Genomic DNA, 23396 nt, shown 5'->3' with positions numbered 1-23396 from the left:
CTACAGGCATGAGAGTGGGGTTAGGTGGTTAGGTGATGTGTTAATTGGTTATGGGACAAGATGCTGGGGATGTTTGTTTCTAGGATGGTTGGTTTGATCTTTGTGAATCTTTTTTGGTTTGATTTCTTGTTACTATTCCTGCCTGTGTTGGTCTGCTTGGGCTGCTGTCATAAAGTCCCACAAACTGAGAGGCTTATAGAAGAGTAATGTATTGCCTCGCGCTTCTGGAGGCCAGGAGTCCACCAAGATCAAGGTGTCAGTGGGGGTAGAATCTTTAGAGCTGGAGGGAGTGCGGTTCAGCCCTCTCCTAGCTTCCTGTGGTTTGCTGACAGTCCTTGGCGTTCCTTCCTTGTCTGGTAGACACCTCACCCCAGTGTCTGCCTTCATCTTTGCACGGCGTTCTCCCTGTGTGCAAATTTCCCCTTTGTATAAGGATATCAGCAATGTTGGATTAGGGCCCATTCTAATTACCTCATTTTAACTAATGAGGTCTGCAATGGCCCTATTTCCAAATAAGATCACACTCTTAGATACTGGGGTGTTTGAGAGGATACAGTTCAATTCATAACATTCCCCTTCCCTGTAAAAATAGTGAGTTTTTTTTTTTAAGTTTTTACTTTTTGGAAAAAGAAAAACCTCCGTGTGATAAAAAATTAAAATACTACAGAGAGTAAACGAGGAGAGAAAGTAAGTCTAGGTCTCCCTCCCATCCTTAGACGCTAGTTCTTCAATACAGAGCCACCACCGTCACTCATTCTGTTTCCTCCGGGTGTCTTTCTGGAGATGTTTTATGAGCATAAATGTATATCTGTCCTTTTCTTTTCCCTTAAAATTGTTGCATTCTAAACGTCCTGTTTGGCACTTAGCTCTTTCAATTTAACAGTATATTTCAGAGATGCGTATCAATAGTTATATGTCTATCCTATTTTTAACAGATGCATGATATTTCATTGCATGGATATACCATGATTTAACTTTTACTTCTCCTGTTAGACCTTTTGGTGATTTCCAATCTTTGCTGTAATGAAAAAATTTATGTATACATTTCTCTACCCACGAGTGTAAGTCGTCTATGTATCTCCTTCCTAAAGTTCTTATATAGTATATAAATTAAGTACATTTAAGAAATATTTGTTAAGTTTCTGTTATGGACAAATATTTTCTTTTTCATTATATTCATTATTTATATTTACTCAGCCCAGTGGCTTGTCCTAAGTCAGCAATGAAAATTCTTGCATATCGGTCTCTGCTTTTTTATTTTTATTTTTAATTTTTTTTTAGGGCCCTACCTGTGGCATATGGAGGTTCCCAGGCTAGGGGTCAAATAAGAGCTGCAGCTGCTAGCCTACACCACAGCCACAGCTACACCAGATCTGAGTCTCTCATCTGCCACCTAAGCTGCAGGTCACGGCAACACCAGATCCTTAACCCACTGAGCAGGGCCTGGGATAGAACCTGCCTCCTCACGGATACTAGCCAGGTTCATTACCCCTGAGCTGCAACGGGAACTCCTGATCTCTTGTTTTGATTATTCTTTAGTATCGGTTCCTAGAAGTGGGTCAGATAATTTGGAAATTGTTAAGTCTCTGGATACTTATTGCCAATTTTGTCCTAGAAATGTACCTCTTTAAGTTTTTTGCCAGCAGAATGCCTGTCTTACCCTGCAATACTAGCCTTATTAAAACAAGCAAAAAACTTTGCTAATTTGGTATATGAAATATGGCATTTCTTTGCTTTAATTTTTTACTTGTTTATTAGCTATTCTTATTTCCTCTCTTGTGGCTGTTCTGTGTCCTTTGGCCTCTTATCTGTTAAAGTTTTAATGCTTTTTACATCAATTTGTGTGAGCACTTACTGATAGTGATTTGTCATATCTGTCATATGTGGCAAATGTTTTCATTAGTTTGTGGTTGGACTTTTTAAAAAAGTCTTTTAGGAGTTCCCGTCATGGCGCAGTGGTTAACGAATCCGACTAGGAACCATGAGGTTGCGGGTTCGGTCCCTGCCTTTGATCAGTGGGTTAAGGATCCGGCGTTGCCGTGAGCTGTGGTGCAGGTTGCAGATGCGGCTCGGATCCCGAGTTGCTCTGGCTGTGGTGTAGGCTGGTGGCTGCAGCTCCGATTCGACCCCTAGCCTGGGAAACTCCATATGCCGCGGGAGCGGCCCAAGAGATAGCAAAAAGACCAAAAAAAAAAAAAGTATTTTAAACCAACTTTATGATGGAGTAATTTACGTACATAAAATGCCACTCATTTAAGGACATGATTCTACAAGTGTTGACAGATGTTATGTACTCATGTAACCACAACCAGAGGAGAATATTTCTATCATTTCCCCCAAATTCTCTTGTGTCTCTTTGAAATCCACCCCATCTCTTGCCCAAGGCAACCATTGATTTGCTTTCTGTCATGAGATTCATTTCTATAATTTCACATTAAGTAGAATCATACAGTATATATTCTTTTGAATCTAGCTTATTTTACCTTTTTTTTTTTTTAAAGATTTATCCATGTTATTGTATGGTAGTAGTTTTTTTCCTTTTTATTCCGTTATATGCATATAGAATGGTTTTTTTATCCGTTCACCAGTTGATGGACATTTGGGTTGTTTCCAGTTTTTGGCTGCTATGAATGAAATTGCTATGAGCATCTGTGTATAAATCTTTGTATAGACATATTTCCCCCCCTTTCTCTTGGGTAGATGCTTAGAAATGAGACTGCTCAGTCATATAGCAAGTACTTGTTTCTGTATAAGCAACTGCCGTATTCTTCCAAAGTGGTTGGCCAAAAGTGACTTTTATATTCCCATCTGCGGTGTGTGAGCATTTTGGTTGCTACACATCTGCACCAGCACTTAATAGTATCAATTTAAAAAATTTTAGCCGTTTTAGTGGGTGTGATATCTTACAGTTTTAGTTTGCATTTTCCTGATGACTGGTGATACTAAGCATGTTTTCATGTGCTTATTGGCTGTGCTCTTTTGTGAAGAGTCTGTTCAAATTTTTGCCAATTAAAAAAAATTGGATTGTTTGCCTTCTCATTACTGAGATGCTTGGGTCTGAACATAGGTCCTTTGTCGCATGTATTTATGATGAACACTTTCTCTTAGTCTGTGTTTTGCCTATTCATTTTCTTAAGTGTCTTTTTTTTTTTTTCATTGTGGTAAAATATATATAACATACAAGATGCCGTTTTAATCACAAATTACAATGAGTGTCCAATGCAGTGGCATCAATTATATTTACACTGTTGGGTAACTATTCCTGTCTTTAAGAGTCATTTTTTTTTTAGGGCCATACCTGCAGCATATGGAGGTTCCCATGCAAGGGGTCGAATGGAACTGTAGCTGCCAGCCTATGCCACAGCCACAGCAACGCCAGATCCGAGACAAGTCTATGACCTACACCACAGCTCACGGCAACACTGGATTCTTAACCCACTGAGTGAGGCCAGGGATTGAACCTGTGTTCTCGTGGATGCTGGTCAGATTTGTTTCACCTGAGCCACGACGGGAACTCCAATAGTCTTTTGAAGAGCAGAAATTTTTAATTTTGGTGAAGTTCAAATTATTCTTTTCCTTTTGTGGTTCTTGCTTTTTGTGTACTAAGAAATCTTTCCCTACACTAAGGTCATGAAGATTTCCCCCTATGTTTTCTTTTGGAAGTTTTATAATTTTAGTACTTACTTTAATTTTATGATCCATTTGGAATTTTGTGTGTGTGTGAGGTCAAGTTTGAGTTTTATTTATTTTTAATACCAATGTCCAGTTAAAATATGTCAAAATTAGCAAATGTTAACTATCATTCTTTTTTGTTAGCCACTGACTTCTTTCATTCTTGTTTAGCTTGGAAATTCCACACCCCTATTCAGTTATCAGATAGATATTCAAGTATATAATTTCATCTATATAATTTTTTTAAGTTTATTTTTAGTGGGTTTTTTTGTTTGCTTGTGTTTTGTTTTGGCTGTGGCGTGCAATGCCTTGATGTGGGATCTCGGTTCCCAGACCAGGTTGAATCGGGGCACAGCTGTGAAAGCTCTGCATCCTAACCTCTAGACCACGAGGGAACTCCTTAGTTTTTTTGTTTGGGTTTGTTTTGTTTTACTTAGAATATTGAAATTAAGAGTTTAGAGACTAATTTGTTTCCCCTCAATAGTTAATATTAGGAAAAGGGAGTCCCTAGTGGGGACCTAAGGTATGAAGAGGGTAGAGCTTTTGTGAAATGGGTGCCCCTTGGGATTGCCTGGGAAGGAGTAGTTGTGGGAGACAAGACAGGGAGGCTGGTAGAGACAGTGGCAGCCTGTGGAGACCCCTGGACTCTGTCCCCTTGGGGTTCACAAGCCACGGAGAGATATATGAGAGCAATGCTTTAGCAATGTGTAGCTTGGTTCTGATTGGGGTCAGACAAGAGGGATGAGGACAGAAAGTGGGAGCTGGCAATTTCTCCCTTTAAAGGGGGACTGATTGCAACAGAGAGGATGGGATGGGGTGGAGAAGGGAATTGCCTGTTCTTGAAGCTGGAAGGAGGAATTAAAGATTGACCTTGAGATTCGGGTTGATTGGTTGGGTAGAACATCTCTGGTCTAACCAGAAATAAAGAAGGCAGGAGGAGAGACTGGCTCTCTGAAGGAATAACAGAAACTTCCAAAAGATACTTTTAGAGAGAATTTATGACATTCCTTGAGAGTATAATCAGAAAAGTTCCTTATAATTTGTATATTTTAAAGTTTCCAAAATGCTTCTGGAATATTTTCTTCTTCCTTTTGAAAAATTTTCACTCATGCATGGTGTGATAGGCAGGGCAGAAGTCACCCCATTATTCGTCCTACAGGTGAGGAAGCTGAGGCTCAGCCAGGTGAGAGGCTTGTGCTTATTTTACTCTCTGAGTTACAGGCACTTGTAGTATGGGGAGCAGAGAGTCCACAGTAAATTCCGATTCGGCTTCTACCTACTTGCTTGGTGAGTGTGGCCAGCCTCTTCCCATGCTCAGCACCTCACCTTTCTTATCTATTGAGCGGGGTTGAAAATATCTGTACAAATAACCTACATGAAAGAGTGCCAACAAATGTAAAGCAGGATGCAAATATCACTTAGTTAAGGTTATAATTTCATCAAACTGGAGCTGGGATTCGGCTGGTCCCAGGGTGAGAAGAGGGGGAGATGCAGGGTCCTGCTGACTCCACAGAGTGAGTTGCTGCTGAGGCGTCCAGAGGCAGGGGCCCTCTTCCATGGAGAGGGGAAGGGAGGGCAGGGCTCTGAGATGTGGGAAAGATGCCCATTCAGCCTCCAAGCCTGGAGGCCTTTAAGTTCACCGTGGGGATGTCCGAGGACTCACATATACTGAGAAAAACTCTGGATTTGGATTCAGGAACTTTGTGTTTGAGCATGATTTTCACCATGTTCTCCACCTAGGGTGAGATACTTGATCTCGCTGAATGTTTCCCTATCTTTGAAATATTACCTTATACACTCTGGAAATATGGAACTTCTAATAAATTCCCCAAACACCTTATGCCTCCGTGCCTTTGGTCAAAGTCTTGCTCCTGCAAAGCAGAGGTGAGAGATAGAGAGAGAGAAAGAGAGAAAGAGAAAGAGAGAGAGAGATGCTCCCAACACTGGCTTTGACGAAGGGACATGAGCCAAGGAAGGCAGGTGGTCTCTAGAAGCTGAAAAAAGCTAAGGAAACAGATTTTTCTCTTCAGGGCCTCCAGAGGAACTAGTCCTGCTAACGCCTTGACATTAGCCCAAGGAAATGGATTTTGGACTTCTGATCTCCAGAGCTATAAGATAGTAAATGTGTGGTGTTTTAAGCCACTAAGCTTGTGGTTATTATTATAACAACAATGGGAAACTAAGATGGTGTACTTAAGATTCATGCAAGTTAGTGCATGTATCGTTGCATTTATTGTATGGATGTATCACCACCTGTGTGTTCATTTACCAATTGAGGAACATTTAGGTCGTTTCCAAGTCGGGGGCATTATGAGTAAAGCTGCTATGAATATATATGCATATATATATGTCTTCATGTGGACATATGTTTTCATGTTTCTTGAGCAAATGCCTCGGAGTGGGATTGGTGGGTCGTAAGTGTATGTTTAACTTTATAAGAAACAGCTAAAATGCTTTCCAAACTGGGTGTGCGATTTAGCATTCCCACCAGCAGTTCATGAGAGTTCCAGTTATTCTATATCCTTGCCAGTGCATGGCATTGTCAGTCTTTTTAATTTTAGCCCTTATAATAGATGTTTAGTGGTATCTCATTGTGATTTTAATTGCATTTTCCTGATGACTAATGATGTTGAACATTTTTTCACAGGCTTTTTGGCTATCTGTAGTACTTCTTTTGTGAAATGTCTATTCAGTTCTCTTGGCCATTAAAAAAATTGGATCATTTGTCTTCTTATTATTGAGTTTTAAGAGTTTTTGTATGTATTCTGACAACATATCCTTTATCAGATATATGTTTTGCAAATATTTTCTCCAAGCCTGAGGCTTGTGTTTTAATTTTCATGTTGGTGCCTTTCAAAGAGCAGTCGTTTTAAATTTTGATCAAGTTCAGTACATCAATTTTTTTTTCCTTCTTGGCTTAGGGCCTTTGTGTTCTAAGAAATATGTGCTTTACCCCAAATCACAAAGATTTTCTTCTACATTTTCTTCCAGAAATTTCATGTATTTAATGTAAGATATAAATATCTTATGTTTAGCTGCATGATCTGTATTGAGTTAATTCTTATATATGGTGTGAGGTAAGGGTTAAGGTTTTGTTTGTTTTGCTTTTTTAGGGCCGAGACCATGGCACATGGAAGTTCCCAGACTAGGGGTCGAATCAGAGCTACAGCTGTTGGCCTATTCCACAGCCTTAGCAATGCAGGATCTGAGCTGCGTCTATGACCTACACCACAGTTCACTGCAATGCTGGCCCCCCGACCCACTGAGCGAGGCCAGGGATTGAACCCACATCCTCATGAATACCAGTCAGGTTTGTTATTGCTGAGCCATGACAGGAACTTGGGTTATGGTTTCTAAAATAAAAAAAATTTGGTAATGCCTTTGCCTAGTTAGGGTACCAGGTTAATACCAGCCTCACAAATGAATTGTGCTAGGTGCTGCAAGGAATATGAAGGTCAGATCCACCCCCTGCTGGGATCACACGCATAAACACAACCTGAGTATGATAAAAGCAGAGGTTGATGAGCTCCATCAGGGAAGTACAAGATGAACTGCTTTTGGTATTCCACGAAGGAAAAGGCCATGGAAGGCCTCAGAAAATTCTTCCTGAAGGTGGTGACACTGAAAAAGCACTTTACAGAGTTCCCATCATGGCTCAGTGGAAATGAATCTGACTAGCATCCATGAGGATGCAGGTTTGATCTCTGGCCTTGGCTCAGTGAGTTAAGGATCCGGCATTGCTGTGAGCTGTGGTGTACATTGCAGGTGCGGCTTGGATCTGGCATTGCTCTGGCTGTGGTGTAGGCTGGCAGCTACAGCTCCGATTGGACCCCTAGCCTGGGAACTTCCATATGCAGCAGATGTGGCCCTAAAAAGACAAAAGAATTAAAAACAACAACAACAACAACAAAACACTTTAGCAGGGCTGCAACCTTGCCCACCTCTGGGAGCGCTATTTAAACGCTAGTCTAGCGACTGGTACTCCCTTCAGTGCACTTGGACTAGAACCTGGATGGGGCCCACTTAGAGTTGTAAAACACAGTGGCCCTGCTAAAAATAAGTCTACTAGCTCAGAGCCTGGGGGGAGGGCAGGTGGGGTGGTCAGGTGTTCTGCGTTAGAAGGGATTCTATTAAACTCAAGACGGGTTGTTTTATATGAGTATGCTTTTGTCTCTGCAACCTTTTAATTAAACTCCTACTGATCTGCATCCTCCCCCCCAACTGGAGATGGTGCTGGAGGCCCTGGAAAAGAAGTCGGGGAGGAGGGGCCCTGCCCTCTTGGAGCACCCTGGGCTCTGTGCTCAGCATCCTGAATGTACCATCTCATTAGTCCTCTCATCACCTCTGCAATCCCAGCTTCTTTATTTCCACTTTTGCAGATTAAAAAATGAGACTCATAAAGGTTGAATGCCTTGCCCAGGGTCAGCCGCTACTGCTAGTGAGTAGCGGAGCCAAGATTGCAGTCTGGGCCCCTGCTCCCCTCGGCCTCTGCAGCGCCCTCCCGCATGGCTCTGAGACAACTTCATCTCCGAGGAAGGCAGGCACTTGGACCCAAAAGGAATGGATGCCAGGGGGAGGTCAGGACGAGATGTTTGTGAGTGGGCTTGTTCTGATTTAGCAGAAATACTCAGCGCTGTGGGCCAGGCTGCGGCTGACTGGCTGTGTGGTCATGGTTTGCAAAGCTTCCAAAGATCCTTTTGCTAGAAGGGCTTTAAAAGTTGCAAGCTCTCAGCAGTTTCTATCGGTTGGGATTTTCTCCCTCCAGATTGAATCCTGTCGGAGTTTTACTGGCTTCCATGTTCCCAGGTTGACCCAGGTCCCCCTCACCTGGGCTGTGCCCTCACATCACTTCCTGTCACCAGTGCCTCCCTGAGAAAGAGTTCTTTACCAGTTCTGTCTTCTGGTCCCCAACACCCACCTCTTTTGTAGAACCCTCTGGTTTCTACAAGAAGTGTGGAGTCCAGCACACTGGGGACAAAGAAATGCCAGGACCTCCTTTTGATCCAGATTTGGGTATTTGTTCCTTTTCTTGGTCTCACTTTTTAAAAAAAGCCCTCGAAAACAAGGGCACCATGAGAAGCTGGTGCTTGAAAGGCTTGAGGGTGCCTGGGAAATCATGGGGTGCTGGGCATGAAAGTTCACTCTGTCCTTGATCCTGTTCCAATGTTTCAACCACTTGGAAAGCCCTTATCCCAAGACCCTTCTCAGGGAGTCTTGCTCACTTGTCCTGGGCAATGGCTTCTTGTCCTTTGTTTGGTCACTGTGGGCCCTGCCCCTGCCAACTCAGAGGCAAACAGCCTTAGGGTCAGGCCCAGGCTGCCCAGCCTCTCAGACAGCATCACATACTGCTCTGCATCAGCAGAGAAATTACCTGCCCTCACCTGCATCCTCTCCCCGACCACCCTTCCCCAGCCTGCGAGACTCCTGTGCCCAGCTGGCCCTCCTCACCAGGCTGAGCACCCTCTCTGCCCACCAGCAGCACTCCAGGAATCCTGAAGTGCAGCCCCGGTGGCTCTCGGTGGCTTCATGGGAAGCGGTCTGGGTTGGGTCCCCTTGCCTCCACCTCCTTCTAGGACTTGCCAAGGATGACGCCTCTAAGCCCCTCCCCGCTCCCAAAATACCAGCCCTGCCTTCTTGCCCTGCCAGAAAATGCTTAGCACATTAGCGGGTTTAGCCGCCACAGTTGCAGCCGTTTAGGAAGCTGCAGAGGCACATAGATTTCATTCTGGAATTCTTTCCAGCTGCTCGCTATTTTGACAACACTGGGTGGCACCGTTACCAGGAACCTTTGGGACCTGTGAGCCATAAGTGGCTGGGGGCCTGGGGGTGGGGTGGTGGGTGCAGCAACGGTGCTGAGAGAGGTGGGTGGAGGCTGCCCGTCTCCGCTCCCTGGCTGGCCTCCCTTCTTGCCTTCTGGAGCTTGCTGGGAACAGATTTTGGATACCAGCATCTTATTTCCACTTGCCTCCGTGCGGCTTCTGTTTGCAGGAGAGACATGAGGCAACAAGGCAGAGTGAAAGGATACAGCCCCACCAAATGTCTTCTTGGACTCAGAAGAGCTTGCTGCAGTTGCTTTCCTGCTACTGAGTGCTCTGGAGCACGTCACCAACCCTCCAGAACTCACTGTTCTCATCGCCAGAGGGAATTACATGACTGGCCCTCCACCTTAATCTAAGGTCTGGGGATCTGCAAGAGACCAAGTGTGTGAAAGAGTTTTGTAAACTGTAAAGTAGCAAACATTTGCATCCCTGTGAGCTCCTGGAGGGCAGGGGCTGTGTTTTGTTTCTCTCTTTCTCTCTTTTTTTGTCTTTTTAGGGCTGAACCCTAAAAATATACACACCACGGCATATGGAGGTTCCCAGGCTAGGCGTCGAATCAGAGCTGTAGCTGCTGGCCTGCACCACAGCCACAGCAACATGGGATCCAAGCCAGTCTGCGACCTACACCATGGCAATGCTCCTTAACTCACTGAGCAAGGCCAGGGATCGAACCCGCTTCCTCACGGGCACTAGATGGGTTTGTTACCACTGAGCCACAACGGGAACTCCTGTTTTGTTTATCTTTGAATTCTTCCACCACGTGGGTCCGTTGGATAGAAAAGTAAATACAGTTTCCGATTTGCCCATTGGTCAGTGTTGTGAAGCAAGTAAGGCTATGAAGGCATCAGTTTGCTAGGGCTGCTGTAACACCATACCACAGACTGGGTGGCTGAAACAACAGAAACTCATTGCCCCACTGTTCTGGAGGCCAGAAGTCCGAGATCAGGTGTTGGCAGGGTTGGTTCCTGCCGAGGACTGTGAGGGAGAAGCTGTTCTAGGTCTCTCTTGGCTTCTGGTGCTTTGCTGGCAACCTTTCGTGCTCCCTGGTTTGTAGAAGCATCACCCGGACTCTGCCTTCATCTTCACATGGCACCGTCTCTGTATGCATGTCTCTGTGTGCCAATTTCCCTTTTTATAAGGACACCAGATGTTTATTCGGGCCCACCCTAATAACCTCACTCTATTAGGGGACCGTTGACTGAAACTGCCCACTACAATAGCCGCACGCATGAGCTGTCTTCCAACAGGAGGCCCTGATAAGGAACGTGTGCTGCTCTGAAGACTAACCAGGAGGATGAGGGAGGGGCCCACAGGAGGGAGGAGACAGCCAACCTCCCAGGATCCTTGGTGCTGGAAACCATCTTGGCTGAGAGGTGCATGTGCCACCAAGAAGGACCCTGAGCCAGACCAAGGAAGGGCCAAGCAAGACGACTGGCCAGAGACAACCTGGAAATGGGCCCCATTCCCGTAAAATCTGACTGCGAGCCACGTGGCAGAGCAGTTCTCCTGGGTTCCCTTACCTGCTGCTCCCCCCCCAGCCCCGGCACCCCTTCCCAGCAGAGTCTCTTGTGTTGTCAGCTCGTGTCTCCTCTCTGGGTATTAGACAAGAGCCCATTCTCGGACCCTAGAAGGAGTTCCCCTTCCTGCAACATAACTAATCGTATCTTCAATGGCCCTGTTCCCTGACACGGTGGGTGGGGGTCTTCTGAGGCCAGAGTCTAGAGGAGCACAGGGAAGGCCAAGGCAGCGTGCCAGGCCTGGCTGAGAAAAGCGTTCTGATGCAGATGCAGGTTGTTGCTGGGTGAGGGCACCCACTTTTCATCAGCATTCTTGGATTTGGGGTGAGGGAGTTTTGTTCTAGAGGTAGTTTTGTTTTTTGTTTCCCCTTCTGCGTAGCTCCTGTTAAGTAAAATCACTCTATTTGTGCGAAAGACCCAAATGTAGGACCCGTTTTTACTCTTTTTTACCCACTTGCTTTTTCATGACTTGCTTTCCCTTTGAGACCTTGACCCCATACACACAGGACTCACCTTCCTTCCAACGCTGAAGCGTGGGTACACAGTTGCCAGTGCAGGACACCGCAGGGTGGATGTGGTTCCCATTCTCTGCCCTTTCTCTCCTCCTCTTGTCATCCTTTTTGCCCCCCACCGCAGTCTCCTCCCAGACACATCTCTGATGGGGTCCCCTTTATTCATGCGCAACCCCCCTTGCCCCGAGTGCTTGCATGTCAAATCATGTTCTGGGTGGCAGGTATTCCTGGACCATGGCGTTGGTTCTATTGTGAGGGCACAGGGACACCTTGGTGCCCTGCTTTCTGTATCTGAAGCTTCACTACTGGCCATTCCCATCTTTTGCATGACCTGCTCCAAAATTGAGGAAGAGGCCACTGAGATTATAAAAATCACCCCTGGAGTTCCTGTTGTGGCTCATCCCTAACAAACCCGTCTAGTATCCATGAAGATGCGGGTTCCATCCCTGGCCTTGCTCAGTGGATTAAAGATCTGGCAATGCCACAAGCTGCAGTATAGGTCACAGACATGCCTTGGATCTTCCATTGCTGTGGCTGTGGCCTAGGCTGGCAGCTGCAACTCCGATTTGACCCCTAGCCTGGGAACTCTCATATGTTGCTGGTGCGGCCCTAAAAAGAAAAAAAAAAAAAAAAAAAAAAAAAAAAGAATAAAAATCACCCTCTGAATAATAAAAAAGAGGGAAGCTACTGAATCCTTACCATGTATCAAGCACAATGCTAGGTGCTTTCCATCCTTTTTCTTATTTATTCTCTCAATAATCCTAGGAAACAGGTACTTTCCTTATCCGTATTTCACAGATGGGCCGTTGAGGTTTTAAAGGGAAATAAAGGAAACGTAAACTTCCCCACTCAGCTAATGAGGGACTTCTAGGATTCTCAAGTAGAACCTCAGCTCCTACTCTCCTATCCACAGGGGGCCTCAAAGGGTGGTCTATGGCCCACTTGCATCAGAATTACCTGGAGGGCAGAGTGGAAAGTCAGGCCTCAGGTCTCCTCCACTCCAGGAGTCAGGATAGAGTGGGGAGGGGCTGGGAATCTAAGTTGCTCCCCAGGGACTCTAGTATACACTCTGGTCTGAGAACCCCTCCCAGGGCTCTGCTTCCTCCCCTGCTCCTTCTTTTATTTATTTATTTATTTAGGGCCACACCTGAGGCATATGGAAGTGCCCAGGCTAGGGGGCAGCTGCTGGCCTAGGCCACAAAAACGCCAGCTCTGAACCTCATCTGCAACCTACACCACAGCCCACGGCAACATCGGATCCTTAAGCCACTGAGAGGGACTGGGAATCAAACCCATGTCCTCATGGATGCTAATCGGGTTTGTTTCCACTGAGCCACAATGGGAACTCCATGCCCTTCGCCTTCTTGCCTCCTTCCTATTCCACCCAGGTTGCTGGGACCCTGCCCTCCCCACAGAGGGGGTCTGAAATGCAGGGCACGTGTGCTCTCAGCCCCATATCCTCCCTCTCTGGTTGGGTTTGTTAACCACTGAGCCACGAAGGGAACTCCAAACTTACCCTTTTTTCAACTGTGCTTTTCCTGGTCCCCTCCCACTCTCCACCCTCTGCACCCCCCCCATCCAACATGCTCTCCCCCCCACCCCATCCAACATGCTCTTTAGCTGAGAATGAAAACTAAAGTGAGGACTTTGGTCACTTTGGGGAATCACTCAGTTTTCCTGGGTTTCTCCTATGTATACATGCATAAATTTTTGTTTGCTTTTCTCCTATTCATCTATCTTTTTTTTTTTTTGGTCTTTTTTCTATTTCTTGGGCCGCTCCCGCAGCATATGGAGGTTCCCAGGCTAGGAGTCGAATCGGAGATGTAGCCACCGGCCTACGCCAGAGCCATAGCAACGCAGGATCCGAGCCGTGTCTGCAACCTACACCACAGGTCACGGCAACGCCGGATCCTTAACCCACTGAGCAAGGGCAGGGATCAAACCCGCAACCTCATGGTTCCTAGTCAGATTCGTTAACCACTGCGCCACGGCGGGAACTCCTATTCATCTGTCTTAATGTCAAGGTAATTTTTAGACCAGCTAGAAGAACCTAGAAGGGTAGAGAAAAATTTGTTCCCTCTTGACACAGGCTCGCACACAGGATGGGAGAAGGAGGCTTGTGTGACCCGAGCTGGCCTGCTGTCTTCTCACCCTTTCCCCATGTCCCCATGTCCTTCCCCTGATCCACTCTGCTCCAAGGTCCTGGTGGAGGGACCAGGTCTTAGGTCATCAGGCAGTGGCCGGGCAGGGCTGGGCAGGCCTGAACTCTGTTGGGTGATATTAAAACTTCCCATGACTGAAGGGAGTGAAAATTCTGTAGTGAAATCTTTGACCCTGACAGAAGTGTGGGGTTCTCCCAGGGGCCTCCGTTAGAGTCACGAATCTGTTCCCTGCTCTGTCTTCCTTTGCCTGCGTTCGACCTTCCTCAAGGCTCTTCACCCTCTCCTGTTCCCACAGTTCCATTTTGTGTCTCCTCACCAGAAACAAAAACAAAAACAAAAAATGACCCCCCTCCAAAAAAACTCCCCAAACCGAAAAGCAACAACAACCCAGTGCAGAAGGAGGACGTTCTGTTGTCCTCCTTACTAACTGGGCAACAATTACTTAATCACAATTACTTACTTAAGACAATTACTTAATTAAGCTCTTCTTTCCATCCTGTGGAGCCCCTGCCCCATCTCTTTTTCTGAGATGTACAAGCACATCATACAGGGTGTATTCTTCATGGGGTTTTAGGAGCTCATCAGACATCAGAGCTAGAATTCAAGCCCCATAAAGGAAGGAACCTGCTGGGTGTCTGACATACAGCAGGTGCTCAATTTTTTTTTTTTTTTTTTTTTTTTGGACTGAGTGAGTATTGGAACTGAAAGGCACTGCCAAGTTAAGCTTGTCCAGAAGGACCAGATGAGGAAACAGAGGCTCGGAGAGGTGAAATCATTTGCCTGAGTTTGCACGGCACCTAGGTGGTATGGCTATGGCTGGAACTCAAATCCATAGCACTGTTCCTGAACTCCCAAGATGATCAAAATCCAAGTCATGGCTTCTGAAACATACATTCTGTAAATCCAGACACCTCTGACTCATTCCTTGACGGAAGAAGCTGTTCAGACCCCTCTCTCTTTCTGGGTCCAAGTTCTCAGAGGTCTAGATAGAAGCAACAAGCTTCTAGGACCCACACCACTACCACCCCCCTTTGCCCAACCCACCCAGAAGAGACAGCATCTCTGAGAATGCTAGCTTGGATTTCCAGGCTGACACTCTAAACACTACCTCATCCTAAAAGTAAATGGTGAACTATTTTCACACACTATTAAAGTTTTAATTTGGAAAACTCTTGTCCTTGGAATGCGAAATTCACCAGGCATTTTCTCTCCTGAGGGCAGAGCTAGTTACTAGAAATCTTCCTGCCAGTCCCTCCCGCTTATGAGCCCCACTTGTGGAGAAGGACCAGTGGGATTTAACCAGCATAGTGGCTTTTACTGTTTGAGTTCAAAATGTCTTGTTTGTTTAAAAATGTCCACCCAGTTCAGGGTTCTCTTCTCCGCCCCCAACACACGTGCTCCTCTGTTACAAAGCAGGACGTTTTGACTCTATAGTCAGGGGGGAGGTGGGGGGGGGAGGTGAAAAACTGTTAATATGAGCATCAATCATATTGTCCTCATTTCACCTCATTTCTGCTGCTCTCCAACGCTGACCCTACTCCATGTCTGATCTCTCCCCACTTTCAAACCTTCCATCCGTCTTCGACCCTCCTTTTCCTAATTCTCACTCTATCGCAGACCTTTATCCCAGTTGTAAACCCCACAGCCTCCCTCACCCCATCTCTGAGCTTATCTTTTCCCATCCCCAAGGTCAGGATGGGGTGGCCTCAGGGAGGAAGGGAGATTATTTGTTTCTCACATTAACCTGGTATTTTTTAAAAACCAAAGTTTAGTGTTTGTTTTTTAGGCAATGTCAAAAGGCCCTTCCGCCAAAACTAGCCAAGTCAAAGGGCAGCATGAAAGTTATGCTAGAGTCAACATCATACCCCCTTTCTAACTTGTCAATGATAATTATTGAGCCTTTCTTTCATATTAAACATAGCATGAGGCACTGTCTCTAGTGCTTATTTGTCAAATCCTCATAGCAACCCTAGGAGTTGGGTATTTTAATCCTTATTTTATGGATGGGAAAACAGGAACAAACATCTTAAGGAGTTTGCTCAAGGGGAAACAGTAAGGGAGGCAGCTACAGAATTACTGATAGTTGTGTCCTGAGTAGGTAAAGTTATTTCCTTCGGGTACCTCCTCGTGGATGTCCACCTGGTGGGTCTGTTTGGATATCTTAGCGTGGTGTGACTGTGGCCTCCGAAATGCCCCAAATCAGACAAAACTCTCCTCCTTAACCCTGTAGGGAGGTCGGCAAGCCCTTCCTTAAGCCATGCTAGAAATAAACCTGGGAACAGTTTTCCAAAGGGACAGATGGTAGAATGATGAGATTTGGTGTTGAATTTCTCCATGATCTTGCTGTGTCTCAACAAATATTTAAGCACAGGGCAGTATAGGGACTAAAAAGAGACCAGTCTAGTTCCTGCCCTCCAGGACTCACAATGCAGAGGAGACCGACACAGTTAACTCTGGGAAAGCACACCACACCGGACTCAGGGGGAATGGCTCAGTGAGCGGGGAATTTGGGGAGAGAATGACCTACAAAGTCTCATCACATTTCAGGCGTCATTTGGTTGCACTTCCACTAGATGTTTCCCGTACATTCCAGAATCATCGCAAGAATACCCTCTCTTTCTCAGTGAAGGAAATTAGGACAATGTAACATGTGTTCCCAGAGTTTGCAGGGCTGGACTTGGTTGTGGCAGGAGGTGATGTGGGTGGGAGTTAGAGCCAAGGTGGTGGGTGTGGAGATTTGAGTAGAGGGGTGAGGACTGCATCTTATTATCACCCCAGCCCTGGCCTCTCCCCACCATCTGGCCACAGATGCAGGGGACTTTCATTGAGGGAACTTCGTGGAAGATTAGAATCACGGTTCTGTAGGTTTCAAGGAATATATGGTTAATACTGTCAAATGTTGGTCTGGCAGCGTCATAACCAGGAAGTGTCAGAAAAGGGAGGAAATTAGCAATTATGAACGAGCAGCTCTGAGGAAGGACGGCTAAGAGCTCAGCAAATAGACACTGGAGAATATTATATATTTGAGGAGCTTTTCAGTAAATGTGGGGAACGAGGTGGGGTCATTGCTAGGAGGGGTCATTGCTAGGAAGGGTCATTGAAAAGAATGATCATGCCGTCCTGTGTTATGCGCGAGGCAGCTGAAAAGACTAGTGGCTGAAGGTGCCTGAGCAGCAGGAAGCCCTGCCTGGAGTCCAGAGAGGAGGAATATAGGCCACAATTCAGGAGGATGGGCCCCTTTGGAAAGAAGGGACATCTTTGGCTTAGAAATTGGACCTCTTTTCCACCCCCCCTGCTGTTGCCAGGATGCCCCAAGTGGGACCTGTGTGTCCGTATCATGCTGCTCCTGCTCCTTCGCTCTGAGCTCAGGCTTCATCTCTGGGTTAGAAGCGGGGGACGTCCTCCCTCCTCATAACGGCCTGTGGAGGCAGGTCCCACGCCGGGCTGGGGCTGCACCTGGAACTTAGAAGCGTGTGTGTCTCCAGGGCTGGTAGGAACTCTCATTGGTGTAGGAGGAAACCAAGGCTCAGAGAGAAAAGTGACTACCTCTTTGTTGCTTCCCTCAGTTACTAGCTCGATGCCCCACATGTGGCAGAATGGAACACTTTTCTTTTTTTTTTTGTCTTTTTTAGGGCCGCACCTGTGGCGTATGGAGGTTCCCAGGCTGGGGGTCTAATTGGAGCTATAGCCACAGGCCTACACCACAGCCACAGCCACAGCCACACAGAGTTCCTGTCGTGGCTCAATGGTTAACGAATCCAACTAGGAACCATGAGGTTGCAGATTCGATTCCTGGTCTTGCTCAGTGGGTTAAGGATCTGGCATTGCTGTGAGCTGTGGTGTAGGTTGCAGATGTGGCTCGGATCCTGCATTGCTGTGGCTCTGGCTGTGGCGTATAGCTCCAATTAGACCCCTGGCCTGGGGACCTCCATATGCCGCGGGAGCGGCCCTAGAAAAGCAAAAAGACAAAGGAAACAGCAACAACAACAAAAAAGCCACAACCACGTGGATCCGAGCTGAGTCTGCAACCAGATCCTTAACCCACTGAGTGAGGCCAGGGATTGAACACATATCCTCACCGATACTAGTTGGGTTCGTTACTTCTGAGCCATGCCGGGAACTCCATGAATACATGTTTCTTGAAAAAACCAAGGAAACAACTAGTTGTGACAGAAGAGAATTCAGATAGTCTGATTTTTTTTTTTTTTTTTTTTGGTCGCTGTTTTTTCCATGACACCACCCAGGGGTCTGTGTATTTTATACCAAAGTCCTTGGAAGCTAGTTTTACTGGAGTAGTAAAGTGGCATCTCTTTATTAATGGGACGGGTTCACTGAGTAGAATCAGATTCTACTATCTTTGAGGGCTTCCTGTGTGTCATACCCGAGCCTTGGCACTTTCTCATGCCCACCCCCCATCACTTCCTCTACTTCTGTCTCCTTATTGAAAAAACGAAAAACAAAAAAGTCAACCTCCCTACTCCTTCACCCAATACGCTATCATTTCCAATGAAAGAAGGCCTTGTACTTAATCACGTGGAGAAAAAAAAAACCCTGCCCTTGGATAAATGTGAAAGGGTACTGGCTTGGGCAGTTTTCAGTCTTTATTTAAATTAGAGATTTTGTGGATTGTTGTTGTTTTGCTGTTGTTCTTGTGGGATGGTATCCAGTATCCCAGTGTTCACGTAATGCCTTGACTTGACTATCGCTTCTCCTAGGATAATTATGGGTTGGCATAATGTACCTATTGTTCTGTTCCACAAAGAAGCACTGTCATAGCATGATGGGGTGGGGGGAGGTGGGGGGGTACACTGAGGATCTGGAGGGAGAATCTTTGTGCTTGTGTGAGTGTGTGTGTGTCCTGGGCAGCCATTGCTGCGTCTTGAATTATTTTTCTTATTTTGTTCTTTGGATCCTTACCCACCTGTGTCCTATTTCCCCGTTGTTCATCCCTTGTTTTCCTCACCAAGTTCCTGTTTTTGGCTTCTCTAGTCTCTTCCCTCCTAGGGTTCCCACTGGGCCTATTCTGAGGACTTCGGCCACAGATGCTAAGTTAGGGTGTTGAAGGAAGTGTTCAAAGTTGTTTCTGCGAAGTTATTTGCCTGAGTCTGACAGGCTCAAGGGCTTATGGTTTTGTAGATGACCTCAGAGGTCATCCACCCCTTTCACTGGACATTCGAGTGAGTTGTTCAGAGCCCGTGTACGCCAAAGCTCATGTTACTTGTCGGGACATATTGGTTTACATAGGCATTCATCCACTCATCCACTAACTCATTCAGCAGAAGCTCATTGAGTACTTGCTTGAGGCCAGATCCTGGACTCTATAGTGATGAGCCAAAAAGGGCCACCCATTCTGCCTTCATGGAGCTTCCACTCCAGGTGCCCATGTAGGCAGGGAAAAGATCTACAGGTGCTGTTTGGTCCACTTGTCCCCCCTTATGGGTCATCCAGGGTTGGGTGACATGCTGGCCTTGTCTCCTGTAGCTAGAAATTAGGACCAGATCATCAGGGCCCACGTGCCAGCCATCTTCAGTTAACCCCCTTTTTTTTTTTTTTTTTGAGATCTCTTGGCCTGAAATCTCCCTTGGAGATTTTTATTGTAGTACCTGTCTCATCCTTCTACCTCTCTCACCTCCTCCTCTCACCAGAGTCTTCTGCACTGGAGCTGGTAGTTATGTGTAGAAACATTTTGGACTCTAGCCATAAGCAGTTTTTTTTGACCAAGCACTGTTGGCATCTGAATGGGAGGACTACCTATGTTACCATAAGCTTCAGAGGCCATGGCCTTCATAGTTCCCCCTTAAAGATGCAAAGGCAGGCTTCACTGAAGTTGGGGAACACAAGGGCCACTGGGCTGAGGTTCTGTGAACAAGCTTAGAAGGAGAAAGGAACTTTTCTATCCTCGGAAGGTATCTGACCTGTCTCAGTTTTGCCCCCTGCAAAGGCAAATATTATACTAAAAAAATTTACGTTTTTATGGAACATTCAGATTTGATTGGGGGCTCTTATTTTATCTGGTGACCTTTCAGGGAAGGGTGGGCAGAAAGGTGGGCAGTGGGCAGGGACCCTGCATCCCCACAGGGCTGATGATGCAGGATGTGGTTATTAGAGCACCGAGGTCCTGAAGGATGACGAGATAGTTCTCCATGAGCAGGGTAGCAAACTGAGACACATCAGAGGACAGGAGACTGAAAATCTCTACCATTTGTGGCCTTTGGAGGAATGGCCGTGGAGGAATTGCAGTCACACCAGCCAAGAGGAAGAAGTGGTCTTTAGCCTTGCTGCTCACCCAATTGTATTTGAAAATACATTCTGTATAAGATAAACAAATGTATTCCCTTCATGTACATTTAAAAAAGAATCCAAATGCTTTTCTCCTGCTGCGTTACAATGAACACCCAGGGCTGAACGTCCGTGTACTCAGGGCCCATCAGAAGTGTGTCTCAGGCCTGGGGCTGCTTGGGGGCTTGTGCCTTGAGGTGTGTGCTGATAGGAGGGGTTGGGGGCTCAGCATCTTTGCTCCCACTCTCAGGAGTTAATTCTGAACTCTGATTTCTCCATGACTCTCGAAAGCATGATGTAGAAACTCTGGGAAGGCCTCGGAGGGCAGCTGGTCTGTCCGGTGTGGGGGGGTCACATTTTACAGATGAGAAAACGGAAGCCCCGAAAACTTAGTGATACGCTTCATGCTCAGAGCAGCAGAGCCCGATGAAACCCAGGTCTCCGGACTCCCAGCTTGTAGGTGGTTGATTGTGACCATATCCTCACTGGTTTTGTTGCTTCTCTCAAACACAAGCATGTTGAGGGCAGAGACCATGTGCCGTGTCTCTTTTATAGGACCCCAGGGGGCCGATGACAGGTCTGCACACCAGCTGTTCCTCTTAGCCACAGGACACTTGCTGCCTGGTACCACACACACTGCCATTTGTTGGTGCCCTTCCCTTTGCTCCTCAGCAGGAGTTGATTTTCCCCGGCTCATCTGGTGCTTGTGATTCCTTGGCTCTGGGACTGAGTCATCCCAAGGGTGGATGCCTGGCAGGGATGGTATCTGCCGACCAGGGTTATTCCCGGGGAAGCTAGCACTCCTTACCTCCCTGCAGCTACGCTCCTTTTATGTCCTTGGAGTGGTTACGTGTACATTCAGTTCCCAGCTGTCACAAGAGAGGAGATACAGAGCTCTCACGCTTGGGGTGTGTTTGCACCTCACCTTTGGGGTGCCTTCTCCAGCACGACCAGGCCTTGTCCAGGTGTGTTGAGTATGGGTGCTGCTTTCCTGGTCTGAGCACTCACATCCCAAGCAAAGAGACAGCTGAACCCACCACGTTATGGGATCGCCCCCCAGTAATCCCCAGGAATATCCTTTTGCTCAGAACTTTGAGATGACTTCACAAAGACAGTGAAAGGGGGAGTACGATTCACAGTGGGGTGAACAGTGTGATGGTTTCCTGAGCCATTGCCTGAACTGTGAGCATTCACAAGCACAGTGCAGTCCTGTGCGAATTACCCGTTACCTCCCTGAGGTCATGGTGATGCCTTCAGCCAGGCGGCAGAGGAACAGGCCTTGTCTTGGCTCTGAGCCTCATCTCTAGGCCACTATCTTTCTGGTTTTTTTTTTTTTTTTTTCCCTTCAGTTCTCTGAGCAACTTGATGTTCTTCCATGGCCACCCTGGGCTCTTCATGTCCTTGTTTTAGGGCTAGGGCCTCATAGATACATTTGTGGACATATGCCTGCAACGACTCCAGGTCTAGACACCAACGTACAGCACTCTCATCCCTGCTAGCTCTTTCTGTTTCTGTGGCTGCTGCCCAGATCTGAGCAGATGCTGAGGATTGAGGAGAAGCTATTGCCTAGGGCCAGTTTTTCACGTGATGTAGCCGCCTCTGAATGCCAGGAATGGTTTCTTCTTGTGCTGCAGTATCCTGGCTTGGGAGGGAGGAGAACAACTGTGGGGTGAGCGGTACCCAGATAGTCTCGTCCCCCAGTGTTGCAAAGACGAAAGCTACACGGAAGTAAGCCTGTGCTTATTCGCTTTCCTATAGTATCATGTGATCCCTGACTGCAGTGGCCTGAGGGTATGATTCTTTGTCTCATGCCTGTTTGGGTGTAGTCTGAGTTTGCAAATATGTAGCCACCTGCCTGTCTGCCCATTCACTCATCCATCCATTAATTGATTAACTGATCTATCCATCCGTCCATCCGCCAATCCAACAAGAGATGGTAAGCTTATGTACTTCAAGGACCAGGCAGCTAAAATAAATGAGGAAAATGGGCTTTTTAAATACAATAGGGAGTGGTGGGGACTGTGGCGAGAGTGCGGTTGACCGAGCTGCCATATACAACATTCCTTGACTCTGACCTCCTCTCAGGTTTGATGCGTGCCACCTGGTGGCCACAGCGAACCATCTTTGCCTCAAAAGCATTTGAGTTGGAGCAGCCTAGAGCCATTTGGATGGGGCCCCTGGCCTCTCCTTAGCCTTGTGTAGAGTCTGTTGGTAAAACCAAACTCTGGAATGCGCATCAGGCAAGGCTTTTAAATGTTGCAAAATAGCAAGAAACTCAAACTGCTTAGGCGCAAAGAAGAATGCATGGGCTCATGTAAGTGAAAGTTCAGGAGTACCTCTGCTTCACCTGGGCCTGGATCTGGGGGCTCAGCAAGGTTCCCTGGATCCCGTCCACCTCCCCTTCCCCTCTTAATTCTGTTTTCCTCTACAGTGGCCTCCTTAACAGAGGGGCTGGCTTCATGGGGGTTTCACAGCAGCTTTAGATACTAAGAGAAAGAAAGGGCCTCTTTCTCACAGAAATTCTTAGTCTGACCCTAATTTGCCTGCTCTGGACCACATGTTCATTCACCTTTGAAGCAATCACAAAGGCCCAGGGAGGTGGTTTTGTCACTGGCCAGGGCCAGGTCACCAGCCTCTCTCTCAAGTTGAGGGATGGAATGGAGTGATTTTACTTAGCTGGTGGGGGTGAGGGGAAGCTGGTTCCTTGGAGGAAGAAAGAGGTCTTGTGACTGGAAGGAGGTGGAATGGCAGCTTGGCGGGCGGACAACCCAGCACAGCGTGGATGGGTTGATGCACAGGCGGGGCTCTTCCCGTGAGCAAGGCCCAGGACACAGAGCAGGACCAAAGCTGCCTACCCTTTCCGGCCTCTCCCCTGGTTTGAGTCGTGGTCACCCCAACCTCTGTCCAGTGCTCATCAGGTACGGAATGAGGACAGCACAGGGCTTAGTGGGCAGACCCTGTCCTGCTCTGCCTTCTACACATTCCCCAAATGCTTGGGTCTAAGGGAACCTGACACTCATCGCAGAACTGTGACTTTCATTGGTTTTGGAGTTTGGGGAGAGGACAGTAACACCAGAGGGTCGCCAAGGGCTCAGAGCGCTCTGTGGACTTCCACCTGATCCTGCTGTTGAAGGAGTTGTTGAGACTCATTTCCGTAGTGCCTGACTTGGGCTCAGAACTCAGCTCTCCTGATCCCCTGTCTTGGCCCAAGGCAGGAACTGAGGCCATTGGAAGAGCTATCCTTGAAACTTGGAGCCTCTGCCTTCCCACCCTGGGCAGACACTGCTAGAAGGAAAGAGGGCCCTTCCTCAGCAGCTGGCAGCCCCATGGTGTGGACCTAATGAGGACCCAGAGTTCTCCACTGGGATTTCGGTCCCAGAAAGTAAATCGGGCAGATGTCAGGTCTGCCCTTCATCATGTGGAAGCCTCAGTGCC

General features: G+C 47.1%; 1 protein-coding gene across 21 annotated transcripts in view; it reads left to right on the top strand.

Moving 5' to 3' along the window:
• DPF3 (double PHD fingers 3) overlaps positions 1–23396 on the top strand; it is a 314102-nt gene that overhangs the window by 98101 nt on the left and 192605 nt on the right. For 2 of the 21 annotated variants that reach the window (XR_014811139.1, XM_084969790.1), the window contains one exon: positions 9661–9848. The exons of the other annotated variants lie outside the window; for them this stretch is intronic. The gene's annotated coding sequence lies outside the window, so the exon portion shown is untranslated. The remainder of the gene's footprint in view (positions 1–9660; positions 9849–23396) is intronic. 21 annotated transcript variants of the gene reach the window in all.

Source organism: Sus scrofa, chromosome 7, assembly GCF_054392235.1.
Source record: "Sus scrofa isolate SSC_HxYL_T2T_F1_AM1 chromosome 7, Sscrofa_HxYL_maternal_Yorkshire_Landrace_v2.0, whole genome shotgun sequence".
Lineage (NCBI taxonomy): Eukaryota > Metazoa > Chordata > Mammalia > Artiodactyla > Suidae > Sus > Sus scrofa.
This window is presented reverse-complemented; position numbering and strand designations above follow the sequence as displayed.